This window comes from Bubalus bubalis, chromosome 8 (assembly GCF_019923935.1).
Source record: "Bubalus bubalis isolate 160015118507 breed Murrah chromosome 8, NDDB_SH_1, whole genome shotgun sequence".
NCBI lineage: Eukaryota > Metazoa > Chordata > Mammalia > Artiodactyla > Bovidae > Bubalus > Bubalus bubalis.
In genome coordinates this window covers 100072798-100091202 of record NC_059164.1, presented here as the reverse complement: position 1 = coordinate 100091202, position 18405 = coordinate 100072798, and the positions used below count along the sequence as shown (strand labels likewise).

Below are 18405 nucleotides of genomic sequence, written 5' to 3'. Positions count from 1 at the left end.
CTTATCGCCAACTGTTTCTCCTCTCCATTTTACTCCGATATAAAACAAAGCAAAAAGACTACCAAAAAAATGGGCATTTCATTTTGAAAATATTTGTGGCCAAGTTGATTACATTTATGGTTATCAAGACTTCAGGATGAAGTAATCTGCTATTTGGAAGAAAAGTACATGGACAGAATTAGGAGAGATGACATCAAACTATAGCTTTCCAATTTGTCTCTTTTTTTATGCTAAAGATGGACAGTTTTTGCCAATTTGGAAGTAGATATGACAACAAAGTTTCCTAATGACCTCATGAAGTGGAGAAACAGAATAAAGAGGTAGATTTTGGTGTCATTTTGGAGAAGGAAATGGCAACCCACTCCAGTATTCTTGCCTGGAGAATCCCACGGACAGAGGAGGCTGGCAGGCTTCAGTCCATGGGGTCACAAGAGTTGGACACAACTTAGTGACTAAACCGCCACCATTGGTGAGGTTTATAAAAGGCTTCATCCATCATATTTCTCTCTGCTTTTAGCATTTGTCATATATCTCCAGGGAAAAAAAATTGCAAAACTTGTTTTCAATTATCTTTTATTATGTCAAGTTAAAAGGTTGAGTTGATATCTTTTGATGAGCATCAACATTATTAAAAAAAAATACTAGTCCAAATAGATAACTGAAAGGATTAATGAAAACTCTATTTATATGCTGTTTCAGTAGCAAAAATGAATAGATGAGATTTCCAAAGCTTCTGCTGCTGCTAAGTCGCTTCAGTCATGTCCGACTCTGTGTGACCCCATAGACGGCATCCCACCAGGCTCCCCCCTCCCTGGGATTCTCCAGGCAAGAACACTGGAGTGGGGTGCCATTGCCTTCTCCAGAAAGCAGAATAGTTGATTCTTGCAAGATTGTAGTATCTCACTGAATCAGGGTTAATTCTCAGCAAGAACCCAGAAGAATGACATAATGATCAATCTGTATTATGAAAGGTTGACCCCTGTGTCATACCTGTTGTTAAAGTTTTGATTTTCACTCTTACTTAAACCTCAGCATTTCCAACAAAATGTTACCACTAAATCATGAGAAAGTGTTAGTCACGAAGTCATGTCCAGCTCTTTGTGATCCCATGGACTGTAGCCTGCCAGGATCCTCAGTCTGTGGAATTCTCTAGGCAAGAATACTGGAGTGGGTAGCCCTTCCCTTCTCCAGGAGATCTTCCCTACCCAAAAAACCCATGTCTCCTGCATTGCAGGCAGACTCTTTACATCTGAGCCACCAGGGAAGCTTCACTTTGAAAACATCAGGGAAACAGAAGAGGGGAGATGGAAAAAAGAATCAGAAGTCCCACAGAACTGAAAAAGACTAGCAAGGGGGTTGTATAGCTCAATATTTTTTTTTTTTTTTAGAAAGAAACTCAAGAATTAAGAATAATCATATAGAGCATTTCATAGGGGTAGACATGATGGGGTAATGCAACTGAAAATGCACTGGGTATCTAGATGTTCAGGCCCCAATCCTGGCTCTGTCACCTTAAATCATCGTCACCTACAGAACAACTCACTTCCATTTCTTGCTCAGTTTCCTTAACTGTAAAATAAGTGCATAAGACTATATAATTTTGAACACTTCACTAAAGACTTGACTCTGTGAAGTCAAAGGAACTAAAGACAAACTGGCAACAGTACAATGGTATCCAAAATGCAAATTCTTAACCACTATTTTATACTCCTGACAGTGGAGTATACCTTTTGTGAGACACTGGAACCTCAAGTTAGAGGAAAAGGTTAAAACCTTTTCTTTCTAAGCTCTCTAGTCAATAGTGAAGGCCAGTGGAAGTTTCTGGCTGCCGAAGAGCACAGCTCCACTATAACTACCAAGGCTGCAGAGTGCTATTGTGACAGAATGCTAAGCCTGAGTAAAGAAGGGGGTGAAATTGGGCATGTGAGTATAGTATCTCCACTTCCCCAGGAATATTTCTGCAGGATGATAGAGAGGGGTCAGGTAGGAGGGATAGCTAGGGATAGCAAAGCAATGTGATTTGCATAAAGTAAGCGCTAAGTAAATATTTGTTGAATTAATGAATAAAAGAACAAATAAATTCTTATTCCAATTCTATGCATAAGACTAAGGCTACATAGTATGGCAAGGTATGCAGAATGGTACTCCATCTCATGATGTAAATCATTCTCCATCTTTTTAGATAATTCTCCATATTATCTTGTAGATGGAATGAAACAAAGAGAGTCCATTGTTTTTGATGTATTGAAAGTCCATCCTAGTATGAAAAAAAAAAGTGGTATATTTAAATCCTATGTGATCTGTGCTAACTAAAATTTGTTTCAACATACCCTACATATAATAACAATCAAGGCGAGTTACTTTAAAAGTTCATGTGATGGTTATTAATTACATTCAGCTTAAACAAAGTAATAATAATACCATATACCTACAAAGGTACCCCACAGAAAATTTTGCTCAAGCTTAGACGAAGTGTTGGTTTCAAAAGTGGGAAAACTTATCAGAAGAAAAGGGTTATTTTGAAAGGAAAATTTTACCTAGAAAGAGAATTTCTTTGAGCTATTTCAGAAAATGGTGACTTCTTGTTATGAAACCAATAGAAGAAGATTAGAGTAGTAAGAAATTTTGCATGTTCAGCAGAGGCAACAGAGGAAAAGATGGTTGGATAGCATCATTGAGTCAATGATGTTTGAGCAAACTCCAGGAAATAGTGAAGGACAGGGAAGCCTAGTGTGCTACAGTCCATGGGGTTGCAAAGAGTTGGACACGACTTAGTGACTGAACAACAGAAAGCAGACTAAGGGCATAAAATCATCATTAAAAATATTTATTGACTTCTGCTATGTGCTACGCATAGAACTAGACATAAGATGCTGAGCAAAACTTTAAAAACCACAAAATGCAAATCTTCCCTTTATGGAACGTGTCTCTTCTTATGAAACCAGAGAATATCAATGACAACTTCATTCACTGTGTAAAGGACTTGAACAGAAGGCACATGTTTAAGCCAAAGAGTAAGCCCAAGCAGAGATACTAAAAGTCAAATTTTAAAAGCCTCTTAGGATTTGTCTTACTTTTCAAATAAATTAAGAATACTCTGTCTGCTACTGATAAAACAAGTTAAGTTTATGCTCCATTTAAAGGTCAGTAAAAGTATCTTAGGTAAGTTCTCAGGTTTTATTCTTAGCTTCATTGTAAGTGATCTGCTGAGACTTGGAAGATCTTGGAAAAGAGAAACAGAAAAAAAAAAAAAAGATTTGCAATGTCCATTCTTCATCTTCTCATAATTACAGACTCAAAGGAGCTGAAGAGTTACCCACACTGGATAAACACACTATCTAAGTCTTTCAGCAAAGAGGCAAAATATTTTTGTTGTCTGAATTACTATATATAGATAGATAGATATAGATATATAACTATCTATATAAATAGTGAGATTCCAATATATACAGTGAAAAATATAATAATGAGAAATAAAAATAGTACATAAAAACCACAAGATGGCAAGTACTGAATGAGCCATCAAGCTAAGAAAAAACATGAAGGAAACGTAAATGCATATTACTAAGTTTAAGAAGCCAATCTGAAGAGTCTACATACTATATGATTCCAACTGTATAACATTCTGGAAAATGCAAAACTCTGGAGACAGTAAAAGGATCAGTGGCTGTGTCCGGTTAGGAGGGAAAGAGGTGTACATAAGGGGGAGCACAGAGAATTTTGTGGGCAATGAAATTACCCTTTATGATACTATATTGGTGGATACATGTTATTACCTTTACGTTTGTCAAAACTCTTGGAAAATACAACACCAAGAGTGAACCCTACTGTAAACTAGGAACTGTGAGTTCATCCATTGTAACCAGGGCCCCTCTCTAGTGGCTGATGTCGACTATGGAAGAAGCCGTCCCTGTATGTGGGCAGGAAGCATACGAGAATTCATTGTACTTTCTAGTCAGTTCTGCTGTGAACCTAAAACTTCTTTAAAACACACACACACACACAAAGACAAGCAGCAAGGAAGTTATCTTTCAGTAATTATACAGAGTAATGAAAAATCATTTTGAATTTTAGATAACTGATCTATTGATATCATTTCATATTCAATTTATTGGGACATTAAAATAAGAGCACATGGAGTTTGGGAGAAAAAAAATTTTAAAGTAGTCAAATATTTGCAGCAACTGGGATGAATAACCCACTCTAATTTAATTAAAAGAAGCAAATGCAGAAAATGACCTTTAGAAACTCTGGCCAGTATATGTCACAGTGATTTCAATGATCTGAAGTTCCTAAGTATTAGGGAAATCAGCTAACAGTCACCATCGAATATTTCTAAAAGTGCATCTCACACCATAAGGTGCCAAAATATAAGAACTGGAGCAATACCTAATAAAGGAGAAGAGAGCAGGGCTGCCAGTTAGAGCCTACACTCTAGATTCAATATCTTCTAAAATCACAGGACTGAATCAGAGGGGGAAATGTCACAAACTTTGTGTACTGAAAAAGCTGCCGAGAGGCAGGAGCAATTAAGCAGCTGAGGGTTGAGAGACCAAAGAATGATCCAAGAGAAGTGGATCATGGGAACTCGCATTGCGATACAGAAGCTAAAATAAGCCGGTGAACATCAAAGGGGAGACAATTGACAACATCCTTCTCCCTTGAAAATGACTCCTGAGATTCGATCTGAACACTTAAATGATAGAAACGATGTCATTTTATTTTGTTTGAATATGGAAACGCTGGAAAATAAATATGACCTCCTTTCTATATCACTTCTCGAAAATAAAAGTAATGTGAATTTTTAGTAAATTCGTACAGAGATAGAAGCCAAAGAATCTTCTTTTAAATGGGAGAGGTTTAAAGAGGAATGCTAAGGATGTGAATTTCTTGAAGAATGTGTTATGTAACTAACTGCAAGGGAGAATAATTATCACTTTAATTAATGAGGGCCTTGCTGTTGCTCCCTTGTGAAAGATACTCCTTGATTAAAAGTGTCAGTATGTAAAAATATTGACTGATATTGAAATGTAAGAGTGTGAAATTTCAATTAATTGTAAAAAAATTAGCTGGTATTATCATTTACCAATAGACACTAATGATTCCTGGAGACTTAGGACATACAAACAAATAGTTAAGAGTTGACAGTGGGCATGTAAACAGGAATAGAATTAATCCACTGATGCTTCATCCCTCAGAATAATTAGCTGCTTTGGCCTTTTACATATGCAACGTGGAGGTTAATGTTAAGTCATAGCAATTGTCTTGCAAAGAAAAGGAATAGGTAGCACAATAGGAAACAGAAGATCAAATAATATTTTAACAACACATAGTGTTTTCATAGTCAACAAAAGTGTTCCTATATATATTTGTATATGTTTTATAAATACTCACAGAGTCATATTTTATGCCTTGGCAATTCCATACCTAGAAGCTATATTAAGATTCTTGTCCCCTCTGTACCTAGAGAGAGCTCCCAGGGGGCTAAGAAGGATAAAGCATCTTCAAACATGAAGCCTACTATCAGACTAAACCAGGAGGTGAGTGGCCAAGGTAGATTCTAAATATATCTAATACTGATTCCTCAAGTATAAACTGTGTTTTCATGTTTTCATATTCTTAAGTCAGTGTGATGTGCCCCTTTTTCTTCCCTCTTTTTCCTTGACTTTATCAGAATTAGATAGCAAATAATACAATTGGATATTCTTTTAAAGAAACTCCTTATGGTAGTAAAACAAAATAAACAAACAAACAAAAATTTAATACTTATCTTTGATTTTAGATGTGAGACTGATGCCCAAAGCAATGAACTTACTCTTAGGTCTTAACAAGTTATTTTGTGTGCACTGGCAAGAATTTCTGCACTTACTTAGAAAGAAAAAACAACCCTCTATCACATCGGATTGGTGCAAGCTATAGGAATAGTACACATAAAGAAAATGGCACAGGGTCTAAACTGTGGTAGACACTCAAGAAAGAGTGGCTATGATTTCACTGTTTTTATTGTCTTTATTCAGAAAATGAAGATCATGGCATCTGGTCCCATCACGTCATGGGAAATAGGTGGGGAAACAGTGGAAACAGTGTCAGACTTTATTTTTTGTGGGCTCCAAAATCACTGCAGATGGTGACTGCAGCCATGAAATTAAAAGACGCTTACTCCTTGGAAGGAGAGTTATGACCAACCTAGATAGCATATTCAAAAGCAGAGACATTACTTTGCCAACAAAGGTTCGTCTAGTCAAGGCTATGATTTTTCCTGTGGTCATGTATGGATGTGAGAGTTGGACTGTGAAGAAGGCTGAGCGCCAAAGAATTGATGCTTTTGAACTGTGGTATTGGAGAAGACTCTTGAGAGTCCCTTGGACTGCAAGGAGATCCAACCAGTCCATTCTGAAGGAGATCAGCCCTGGGATTTCTTTGGAAAGAATGATGCTAAAGCTGAAACTCCAGTACTTTGGCCACCTCATGTGAAGAGTTGACTCATTGGAAAAGACTCTGACGCTGGGAGGAAGTGGGGGCAAGAGGAGAAGGGGACGACAGAGGATGAGATAGCTGGATGGCATCACTGAATCGATGGACATGAGTCTGAGTGAACTCCCGGAGTTGGTGATGGACAGGGAGGCCTGGCATGCTGCGATTCATGAGGTCGCAAAGAGTCGGACACAACTGAGCGACTGATCTGATCTGATTGTCTTTATTGTTGTCACAGAAGAGTATCTCATTCAAAATTCTGAAATTTTCCCTAACATGGAAACATTCAGTCATGAAAAATATCCAGTCATGCTCACTTTAAAGTAAATGCAAAAGTGTGACCCGATGCTTGGCACCCATCAGCCAGAGACAACAGAAGCTAAACCTTCATTGTCCACTGTTCTCCCTGCCTTCAGTACTTCCAGGACACAACACAAAAGGAGAAAAAAGTCTATAATATTTAAGCTTACATGTGAAGACAAAACGGCCCACACCACTGATAAAATCTGGTAGCAAAGTAATTTTGAGGATGAAGCAAGAAAACAGCAGGCAGATTTGGGAAGCACTTTGCCTTTGGGGCTGCTCTTTATTTTCTTCCTAAAATGAAACCAAATGTCCTGATGCTCTCCAAAGAATACAATTAAATAGAGTTTCCCTATCATTTCCTATTTTTATGCTGGCTATATGGTAGCAGAGCAGAGTATTAGAAAATCTTCATCATGTTCAACAATATGAAATTGTATGAAATTTATGTTCTTCCCTTGACAATCAAATTATTCCATGCTTAGCTTTTATAGAGAGTAGGAAAAATTAGCCTTTAGGTAATTCTTGAGCTTCCCATTGCATTCCTTCTAAAGAGTTCCTTAGTAGTTAATTAAATAATCAAGAAATCATAGGCTTTTCTTCCTATTTTATTTCATCTTGTTTACTGACTTGGCATAGTTGATGAGGTAGGGGAAGGCGATTCTTTGCTTTATTAAAGTGGAAGACAGCTTCAGGACGGAGGGTGAGCAATAACATCAGGAAAAACCACCATAACATTCCTTTCCTGGAGAGGAGGTTTTATATCAGTCTGCTACTGGGGTTCATCACAGTGCACCAACATTTTGTAACAATAACAGTGAAATGTATCCCCATTAACATTTGTGACAATTTCTCCATTCTCCTCCACTAGAACTCCTCCATTAGAGCTCCGAGAGAGGAAAGGGAAGAGGGCCAGGTGCTTGGTCTGCTAGATTAGTAATGGAAATCTAGACAGAACCCCAGATAGGAGAGTGCACAGAGGCGCTCTGGAACCATGAAGACATCTTCCCAAGGAAGTATCGGAGAGAAGGAGTAATTTTGGACAGAGAAAATGGAAAGACATCAAGTGCTTATTTCTTCAATAACCAGGACTGATTTAACTCTGTGGACATAAGGTATATAAGGACTATACTCCATCTAGACAAATAAGTGTCAGAGTCATATGACATAGAAGAGAATCATCTTTATCTTTGGATATTCTCCTGAGTTGTTACTCATCACATGTAACTGAAGGATCTAGTAGTCTCTGACCACAACCAAGCTCTCAGTCTCAATGGCTCATACAAGGGAGACTCTTGATAACACTGGTAGCAGCATTTGGGTTGGTTATCCAATCTTTGTACTTCTCCATTGCCCTTTAGATGCCAGTTCTTCCATCTGACCTTATTTTAAAATGTAGTCCTGTGTTTACCCACCTCAGTATCACATGAGGTGCTAAACACACAGATTCCTGGGTCTGGCCCCAAATCTGCTGACCCAGAATCTCTTCAAGAAGAATAGTGTAGTTCAAGGACTCAACCAGTGAGTGAACCTCTTTGAAAGACTTCTTAGAAGACAGAGGTGATTTGATTCAAATAATTCAGAATCTGGTTGATGATGAATGTGGACTGCTGAAAAAGATCCATTTTTTCCATGAGATAAACATTCGAGGGGATCTAGGAGCCTCAACTTCAGAAACAAGAAGTCCTGCTCTACTGAACCCTGTAAATCGAGATGACTTCAAAATAATACTCTGCTACCACACAGTTTGCTATTTATTTTCACTGATCTTAAAAGCATAGATCTTCAGTTTTGTTTTTGCTGCACATTAGCCACGGGTTGGAAATTTGACTCTAAACTAGTTATTTGACCTATGGAGATGCCTATAATTTCCTTGATACAATAAAATGGAATGGGGGACTATGCATATTAATAGAGTTACCTATTATCTACTCAAAACATTGGGGAAAAATAAAGCTCTGTAAAGCTCTGATTCTAACACAGTTGAAATGTATATCACTGTCATGTATGCAAATATGGCCTCTGTTCTCAATACAGACGTTATCAGCATCCCTAACAAATTCTGGCTAGTGCCCCATTACCAGTACCATTCAACTTGCCTAGAACTCTTGCAGGCTAACCATTCTGTATACAGTTCATTTTAATATCCAAGAAAACAATTCTGCCAACCCCATAGAGCAATGTACCTGATTGTGAGAAATTAAATGAAATTATAGGATGCTAAATATTCAGCAAAATATCTGCCACACCATAGCTTTTCTTACCTATTATTATTAGTTTGGGAAATGACTAGTTTAAGTATTATATTTATTACTGCTTATTAGTTTTATACTAATAGTAAATTAAATGAAGAGAAGGAGGAAAAAGAGAATAATGAAGAGAAAACAAATTTGACCAATATTTACTTTGCGTTTACTCTATGTCAGTCATTACACTAAGCTATTTATATATATGTATTATTTCCTTGTGTAGAAGGGGAATGGAGAAGTGGCTAACAGAGCTTGGAATAAAGGCTTTGGTCATCTATGGAAGATCTCATGTGGATTTGATTTTTAGTTTATCCTAGACAGTTGAGACAGTGAAGAATTTTTAACAAGAGAATGACATGTTCAGATTTGCATTTTAGAAAGGTTATTCCGGCAATGTGAGGCATAGATTGTACTAGAGAAAGACTGAAGGTGGGAGACCATAGAAACACAAGGCTCTGGTGATAGTTCAAGTAAGAGATGCTGAAGATCTAAAAAAGATGTGTGGATGGAGAAAAGAGGATGAAGTCCAGACAAATCTAAGAGATGTTTGATTTGATGACTCAGTTAGATGGTGACAGAGGAGCTGGAGTGAGGAAGAAAGAAGATATTTCTAGCATGTCAACCTTACATGTGTCATGTAATTTGTAAATAATAATAATATGCATATTATATATTCACACAATAATAAAGAGCAAAACTTTCAAGTTTCTCAAATAACAAAACAACAAATTATACATGCAAATATTATTTTATCATCATCATCATCAACACCATTATATATACTATCCAGCAAAAACAATGTTCCCATTCTAAAGACAGAACACTTCCATTTTGAAATTTTAAAGACTTAAACATACGAAACAATCCATTAGCTTAGATATCTCATCCAGAGATATCTCAATATCTCCCATAACAAAACTCTCTTTGTAAATCCCACAGAAAAACTTTCACAATAATGTTAAACACATAAGGATCATAAATATCCATTTCCCATAACTTTCTAGAACTCTACACAGCAAACAGTATTTAATATGTTCAGGCAATGAATGTTTTCTACTAATCTTTTTACTTAGAAACATACTAATTAAGAGTCTTTCTTGCTTTTGTCCACCTCAAATTATTGAAACAAAAATTCTCTCAATTTTAAAAAATGTTCTTGCCCAATCCACAGTAGTGTGCTTCCTGTTACCGGACACCAGAGGGCGCCATTCAGTGAAAGCTTGGATTGGGGAGAGGGGGGCGAAAAACAAAGAAGGAATTCCATTGCTAATGAAAGAGACTGATTTTTTAGTGTGTACCCTTATCTACCATGAAACATTACCATGGTAACAGCACCAGTTAAGATGATTGTATATTTAGGTCACAGTATAAAAGAAGGAGCTTGAACATGTGTGCAGAAAAAGGGAAATGAAATAAAGACAAGAATATATTAAGTGTAGAAGGAGGCAAACCAGTCAGAACAAGCCTCACACACTTTGCTAATCGTATGTTCACAAAGTCACACCATGCTTTTCAAAGCAAAGGTGGATGATCAGTTTTAACTAAAATCAAAACCTGCCATTCAAACTCAGAACTTCAAGCACAAACAATCTTAATACAAAGAAAGAGGAACTCAAGTGGAGAGACAACTAGAGGAAAGTGGGAATGTGTATACTCTGAGGCAGTTCTTGGTTAACTGCATCACAATGGAAAACCTCTTTACCCACTTCAACACTTAAGGTGAGTTGAATTGGGTACTATCAAAAACTCTTTCATCCTCCTGCACCAGACAAAAGGAAATCTTGGTGTTGCTACAGGTGAAAATAGCATCTGCCAAAATACCAGGTAATTTCTGTGCCCTTACTTTCCTCTACCAGAGGCAATCACTGGGTCAAGCAGGTTATGCCAACAGAAGAATCTAGTTGGCAATGAATCTTTCTTGCTTAGGCTTTAGGCAATACAACCAGAATACACAGTTTAACTGAAGGAGTAGGGAGAACACTGTTGGACTCAAAACACCAGAGCTGTGATTTCCTCAAACATAGGGGAACATGTACACTGTATCTCCACAGTGTAAGACAAAACCTGGATTCCAACAGGAGTCCAAAGACTAGAGTCCAACAGCCCTTGTTTGAATCCAGGGACTGTGACTTACTAGCTGTGTGATCTTGGGTCATTACCTGACCCCTCTGAAAACCAGTTTCCTCATTTGTAAAATGGGGACACTAACATCTACTTCATAGGATTGTGGCTGTGATACAATAAGAAACTGATTTATCAATTCACTCATTCAACAAATAGTTAATAAACTCCTAGAAGACAGACACTATTTTAAACACTGGGGATAAAGCCCTGACAGAAAGATGATATAATACATGTGAAGTGCTTAGGACAGTTTCAGAGACTTAGAACACACTATATGAAAATGAGTTTCCAAGGAAAAATGACCTGCTTCCTTTGTTCCACACAAAACACACACTACCGTCCCCATAATCACCATGTGGCCCTGCTGAGCTTTGGGGTGTGCAGTCAGTTCCCTTGCTCTGATACCTTTCAAGGAAAGCAGTCCCCACATCTGCTGAGTGAACTGAAGGTAGACAAAATGGGAACAGGAGACAGGGAATAAACCAGGGGGTCACCAGGAGAATACTGACGGTTTTGATATAGAGAAGTCCACTGAGGAACACAACACAGGCTCACATTGTAAAATGCCAACTCAACTCCAATACAAAGCTAAAAGAAGAAAACCAGGTCCCTCAAGGAGACTGTGTGACAAAGTGTTTCTGTCAGTCTCTTGATCCTACTGAGTAAACTAAAGAAAGATTAAGATAAGAGTAAAAGTGGGGTTTGAGTGGTCATATTTAGGCAGTTGCTCATGGGCATTCTCTCACAGGCATGCCCCAAGGACTGACATCAGTGATGGAGATTATTATGGGGCTCCTAATGGCATGCTCACAGATTCTTGTCCTCATTTTTTCCCTCCCATTCTCTCTTCAATTCCTTTATTAGAATAAATGGCCTCCTCTTCTTCCTCTCTTACACTGGCTTCACCTTTGTTCACTGCTGTGGGTTAGAGTGACGTGTCTCCTGTTGGTCCTTCTCCAGGAAAGCAGATTCCCTGCCCTTCCTCCCTTCTCTGTGGTCTGCTGTTTTCCCCAAAACTCTGAGACTTCGCTTCCCTCCTCCTGTGCTCAGAGGGTTGGCTACTCTGAAATTAGAATTGTAAAACTGCCACTGAAGTACATACAAGTTCAGATAACCCCAGATGTTAGGGGTTATCTGGGCAAAGAAGGGGATAGGATCGTGTTTGGAGTAATGTGGGTTGTTAAATGTGAAGATGTCCCCCCATATTGACAGACTGTGGGGGCTCATTCCAAAGAGACTTTTACCTACATTTGACTGCTGGCTTTCCTACATTTGGCTTCCCAGGTGGCTCAGTGGTAAAGAATCCACCTGCCAATGCAGGAGACTCAGGAGACATGGGTTCGATCCCTGGGTTGGAAAAATTCCATGGAGTAGGAAATGGCAATCCATCCAGTATTCTTGCCAGGAAATCCCATGAACAGAGGAGCCTGGCAGGCGACAGTATGTGTGGTCGCAAAGAGTCGGACACGACCGAGTGACTGAGCACACAAGCACACTCTCCTACACTTATATCTGAAGTCAGCTGAGTTACAAACACATTCTGTGGGTTCTCTTAAACTTAAACTAGGATAGGGATATTCAAATCGACCTATTTTCTCCCTACAATCCCCCCAGACAACCTTAAACACACTTACATAAACAAACACACTTTTCTTTTATAGGAAGACCAAGCATCTTTCAGGAAGCCCACTCTGAATTTTGGGATCCAAGGACTTTACCCTACTCCTGCCCCATCTCATTCACAGAGTTTTAAAACAGTAAGCTGAGTTGGTTGGTACTTCCATGCCTTTTTAGGGTCAAGTTTTACTTTTCAGCTTTAATTGGCATGATTATTTAGCCTAATAAAGCATGTGGAGTCAATAGAAGTTGCTTAGAGTACTGCCACAGCTAGACATTTACTAATAATAGTAATAATAAAAATTCATCTGATATTAACATTACTTCTTGAATCCTTAGCAGTCAAATCCTGCAAAGCTGCTACATTGTTGGCACAAAATTCTTCCATCCATTTGCCAAGAGTCTCAAAGAGTCCACTTTCTGAATTGTAGCCTAATATAGTTCTTAATGTGATCTACTGATTTAATTCTATGATTATTCCCTTGTGGTTACCACCCCAAAGACCCCACATACACACACCTAACTGCAGTTTCTTAACTGTGTCATCATCCTTATTATTTGCTTATCAATGAAAGTGTACTCTCTCTATATATCCTTCTATATATTTTCAATATAATGCATATATTATATTTGATTGCCAACAAAATACAGTAGGAGGATCCTGTGGCCCAAGGTTGGGTGAATAGCTGTAGTGTACGGAGGTGCCACATTTCAGAGCCCTCTCAAGGCAGGTAAACCGGAAGGTTCTGGAGCAAAGTGAGCTGCTGCTGGTCCACTCCAGGACCTGGCTATCTGAACTTCCCCAGAGAGAGGTTGCTCCCCTAAGGGTGGGCTCTCCTCCACGCAGGCGCTGAGGGGGCCAGAGCCTCAGGGTCCCCTCAGAGCAGCTGCAGCCGAGCTCCAGTGCTGGGGGCCTTTGCCCTCAGAGTCTCCCCCTACACCACCCTCAACCCAAATTCAAGTTTGCCTCAGGCCTTTCCCATTGCCCCACTGTTTCTCTCGAATCTGGGCCGGCTCAGCCCTCCGGGGAGCCAAGGCCACCGCCGCCGTGACTGTGATCCTGGTCAAGGAGGTGGTCCTTGCCGCAGGCGCTCGGGGTTGTGGAATTGGGGGGCGGGGGCTGAGTGCGGGAGCGCGGGCGGGTGTGCGGTACAGCAGGGAGATGCGTGTTGTGTCGCTTGCTGCGTGTACTAGTGGATGGGCACACTACACGAACCCACTGCCACCCAGCGCTAAGAAGAGCAAGAAAAGCAACACAAACCAGAAAAAGGCAAGATGAAGGGGAAATAGAAAGTCAGTGCGGGGGATTCCGGAGCTTGAGGACTTGAAGGCTCCGTGCTCTTGCTGGGCTCCCCGCGATTGGGCGGGCCGACTTGGAGCCCTTGGTGGCCTCCGTCACAGGCGGGCCGTGGCCGTGAACCGACTAAGGACACGGGAGGGCGGCTCGGGTGAGATGTCGGTCGACAGTTCTGCTTGACTTAGGCATTTACCTCCGTTTCTCCTCTCTCCTCCCTCCCCTCCATCCCGAGGGGCTCCCCAGAGATATTTCCTTTCAGGCAACCCTGGTCTCAAGGCGTGGGTCTGGCGAGCCCCGTAGACCCTCTTTTTCACGATTTTGTGGCTTAGAGCAGCCTGGAGGACCGCGACAAGCAGAAGGCTAGAGAAGGTTGGGGACGCTGGCGGGAGGCTGAGGCAGTGGGTGTGCGCTGCTTTCTGAGTCAGTGATTCCGGGGAATCTCAAGTCTTGACCTCTTCAGAGCTCTCCCAGGCAAGCACCGTCCGGCCCCGCCGGGGACGCCCCAGGGGCGCGGGGCAGAGCGCACAGGTGGAATTGCTGCGCGATCTCCCCTGCGCGGGCTTGGACCGTCCGTACCTCGCAGGTTCCGAGAGCTACAAGTTATCTGCGATCGCCCGAGTCCGCAGGTGCGGGACGGCAAAGGGATATTGTGGGTGCAGTCGTTCCCAATCTACAACCCCGAAGCCCGCCGGGGTGGCTCAGAGCTCATTGTGAGGTGGCTGTCGACGCAGCCCTGGCACGGTCCGGGACCCCGCGGGCTTGAGGCTGAGACCCTGTCCTCTAGCCGAGGCGGACAGCCGACCTCGTGTTCGGGCCGAAACAGGACGAGGTTGCAGACGGCTTCCGCCTGCTCCGTCCTGGGACCCTCTCCCCATTCGTGTCCCCCCCACCCCCCCGCCCTTGGCCACGCTCCTCGGACCACAGCGCGAAGCCTCCCTCTGGCCACCTGGCGCGGGCTCTCACAGAGCGGAACCCGCGGATCGTGCGGGGCCGGGGAGCCGGGCCTCCACCCTAAACGCCTGGGAGATGTGGCCAGACCCCAGGCTGGAAGAAACGTGAGGGGCAGGAGAGGGCGAAGCTCCCCGGTCTTGCGGACACCGCAAGGAAGGGGGAGTTGGTGACAGTGGAGGGGGTCGCGGGCTGGAAGAGGGCGCGACGCCCGGGCCGGCTCGGGCCCCCAGGCTGCCATTGCCACATTCCTCCGGACTCGGTGACCCGCGGTATGGCATCCCTTCCCGCGCTCTGCCTCTTCTGCCCCTGCTTTCCAGACCCGACATCGCTGCCCTCAGTTCTTCAAGCCCCAGAAACCAAAGTTTCCGTTTGAGGATCTGGACTTGTGGAAGAATTCGCCAATGCCCTCACCCCAGACCCCTCCGCGCCCGTTCCGGAGAATCGGGAGGTGCCAGGGTCCCTGGCGCTGGCCAGCGGAGGGCTGAGCAGCTGGCTGTCCTTACCTGCCGCCGGATTAGCTCCCGTTGCCTCCCCGGGCTGCAGTATCCCTGGCGTGGGCTGGCTGGCAGGAGCTGGGAGCCCTTCACGGGTTCGGGGCTGACCCGCCGCGGAGCTAGCTGCGCGCGGCTCAGAGTCCGAGGCCGGGAGCCGGCTTGCTCTCTCCCTTGATCTTGCAAACGAAAAGGAGAAGATTAGTTGGTGCCGAGACACTCGGAGGGGTGGGGCGGGGGGAGGCGGGGAGAGAGCGGACCCAAAGGCTCGGGCAAGAGCCGCGGGGCTCGGGCGCGCGCTAGCAGAGTCGCGCACCCCACACGCGTCCCAGGCACTTTACGAGTCTGGAGGCCCTTGGCGGTGTAGACTGGAGTTAAAGTGACATTGCCCCCGCCCGCCACACCAAAACACCAAAGGCGAAGAAGCAAAAAAGACTTTTCAAACCTGGCTTTCACGAAGAAGAGGAGTCTGGAGAGCAAGACACAACGGAGACCTGGCTGGACTGACGAGCTGGGCGGGATTCATTTCTTCGCCAAAGTGATTGGGGAAGTAGTTATTAGTGTAGGGGCAACTAATTACTAATTAGTTCGGTGCCTCTGGCGATCTCCGAGTGGAATCTGCAGTTTCAAGGCTCTGGCCAACCCGCAGGCTGGCGTGTGTGCGTTCGTGTGTGTATGCGTGTCCGTGTGTGTCACGCGCACTCGCTGGAGCGGGTCTCTGCGTCCGGGCACCTTTGGTATAAAAAGAGAGTATGTATGTATTCGTCAATGTGTGTTCGATTAGCTGCGATGGGCAGACAATTTCTGGAGAAAACATTTACAATTTTCTTTCAATATGACGGGATTAGTTGCTGTTGAAGGCGCTCCTCCAATGAAATCTTCTCTGCTCTCTGATTTGGCGGTTCTTCTGAGCAAATATGACAGCCTTTTCTCCAGGCTCCTTTCTGCTTCTTTCCACGTCCATCCCCAGAGCCAAGCTCTCCATCTGCAATTTCTACATCAGAACGTTTACAGTTACCACCATTGCCCAGTCCCATTCCTGCAAGTATGATTGCTATAAAAGTGACATGATATTGGGAAGAACTCGGTGTTGCTTTCTGATTGCCGAAGACGCTTAAGCCCAGTTTTTCCAGGTGGGAAAATATTAGAATAAATCCTCTATGCTTTGTAAACATATAATCGTGCTGAACTATTCACAGATTGTTTATTTCTTTGGGACACTGGCAAATGTATAAGAGGAAGACGTAACTGTTTTCTTTCTTCTTTTACGCTGGGGTCAATGCCCATGTTTTCTTTGACTAATAGGCATTAGATTACAAAGTATTTATGATCCTTTATGAAATTTGGGATCTCCATGAAAAAAAATCAGTATATAATTTTTTTTCTGTTAAAACAATCAGCTTTTTATTTTTTCATTTTAATGGGAAATCCATTCCAAGAAGAATATTATTTTTAGGCTGTAGTCCCAACTGATAAAGATAAAATGATATAAAACAATGTGAATCTAAAGTATAGTTGAGGACAAGACTTGCTTTTGTGAAAGTATGTGTATATAAACATAGCATCAGTGTATGATATGCTATAAGGCTGCATTTTCTTTCATCTACCTTTGGCAATCAAATGAAAACAGCTTGAAACCTTAATTGATGTATCCAATTAAGTTCAGTTCAAATCTTGATGCCTAGGCCTTTGCTAGTTGTCAAAGGGAATACAGAATAGCAATAGTCGCTGCCCCTGTCTTTTATAAGCTCCCCATTTTATTGGCTTCCCTGGTGGCTCAGTGGCAAAGAATTTGCTTGCAATGCAGGAGCCACAGGAGATGCGGGTTCGATTCCTGTGTTGGGAAGGTCCCCTGAGGAGGAAATGGCAACCCCCTCCAGTATTCTTGCCTGGAGAATCCCATGGACAGAAGAGCCTGGTGGGTTACAGTCCATGGTGTCGCAGAGTTGGACAGAACTAAAGCAACTTAGCACACATGCAAGCATCTTATTGGCAGGGAAAGACATTCAGATGACAATCAAGATGAATAAATATGCAGCAATATAAATTCATCAATAAATAAAAATTATATATATGAAAAGGTCTGCCCTTTTTGTTAACTCATAGCCATCACCAAATAGGATATGGCACAAACTATTGCTGTTTGATATAAGTCATCCTGAAATAATGCACTACATACTGCATGTGGCTTTACCTTCAGCCTCCATACCCTCACATCCCATCATCACTGGGAGAGTATAAGATACTTGTTAGAAAATCAAGACAGTTCTGTGCAGTCTTGACCTCAGCCTCCCCTAGCATTTGGCCCATTACATCAAACATCTGATTTTGTCATTTCTTCAGGGTATCTTTTGAAAATGAATTCAAATTTTCCTTTCTCTCTTCATTATTTCTGACTATTAAGCTTCCATAAGCTCAGGGAGTTGGCTTGGATGTTTAAAACAAAACAAAACCACATACACATCCCAAAGCAGAGAAGTAAAGGGGAAAGAATCCCTAGCCAGCAAAAGAGAAGAAGAAAACCCAGTGATCTGTTGTTATTCTGTTCTTTCAAATCATTAATGCCTTCTTACAAATGGGGTTTTGTTGTTATTTAGTCACTAAGTCATGACTCTTGTGACCCTATGGACTATAGCCCACCAGGCTCCTCTGTCCATGGGATTTCCCAGGCAAGAGTACTGGAATAGGTTGCTATTTTCTTCTCCAGGGGATCTTCCCAACAAAGGATTGAACCCACATCTTCTGCAATGGCAGGCAGATTCTTTACTGTTGAGCCACCAGGGAAGCCCACAATTAGGGTTACACATCCAAACAGAGCAATAAACCAAAAAGCCAATGAAATCTAATGAATATTTTCTTAGACTTGAATAAAATAGAGTCCATGAATCACTGAACAGCC

The 18405-nt window shown here is 42.0% G+C and overlaps 1 protein-coding gene across 2 annotated transcripts in view; it reads right to left on the bottom strand.

Moving 5' to 3' along the window:
• CHRM2 (cholinergic receptor muscarinic 2) overlaps window positions 1-16735 on the bottom strand; it is a 164278-nt gene extending 147543 nt beyond the window's left edge. Inside the window, exons 1-2 of one of the 2 annotated variants that reach the window (XM_006049828.4) lie at window positions 15952-16735; window positions 15519-15685 (exon numbers count right to left, since the gene is read on the bottom strand). The gene's annotated coding sequence lies outside the window, so the exon portion shown is untranslated. Of the gene's footprint in view, window positions 1-15518 lie in introns of both variants that reach the window. The other variant, XM_045166464.1, reaches the window with a different exon arrangement.
• Window positions 16736-18405: the final 1670 nt, after the last annotated feature.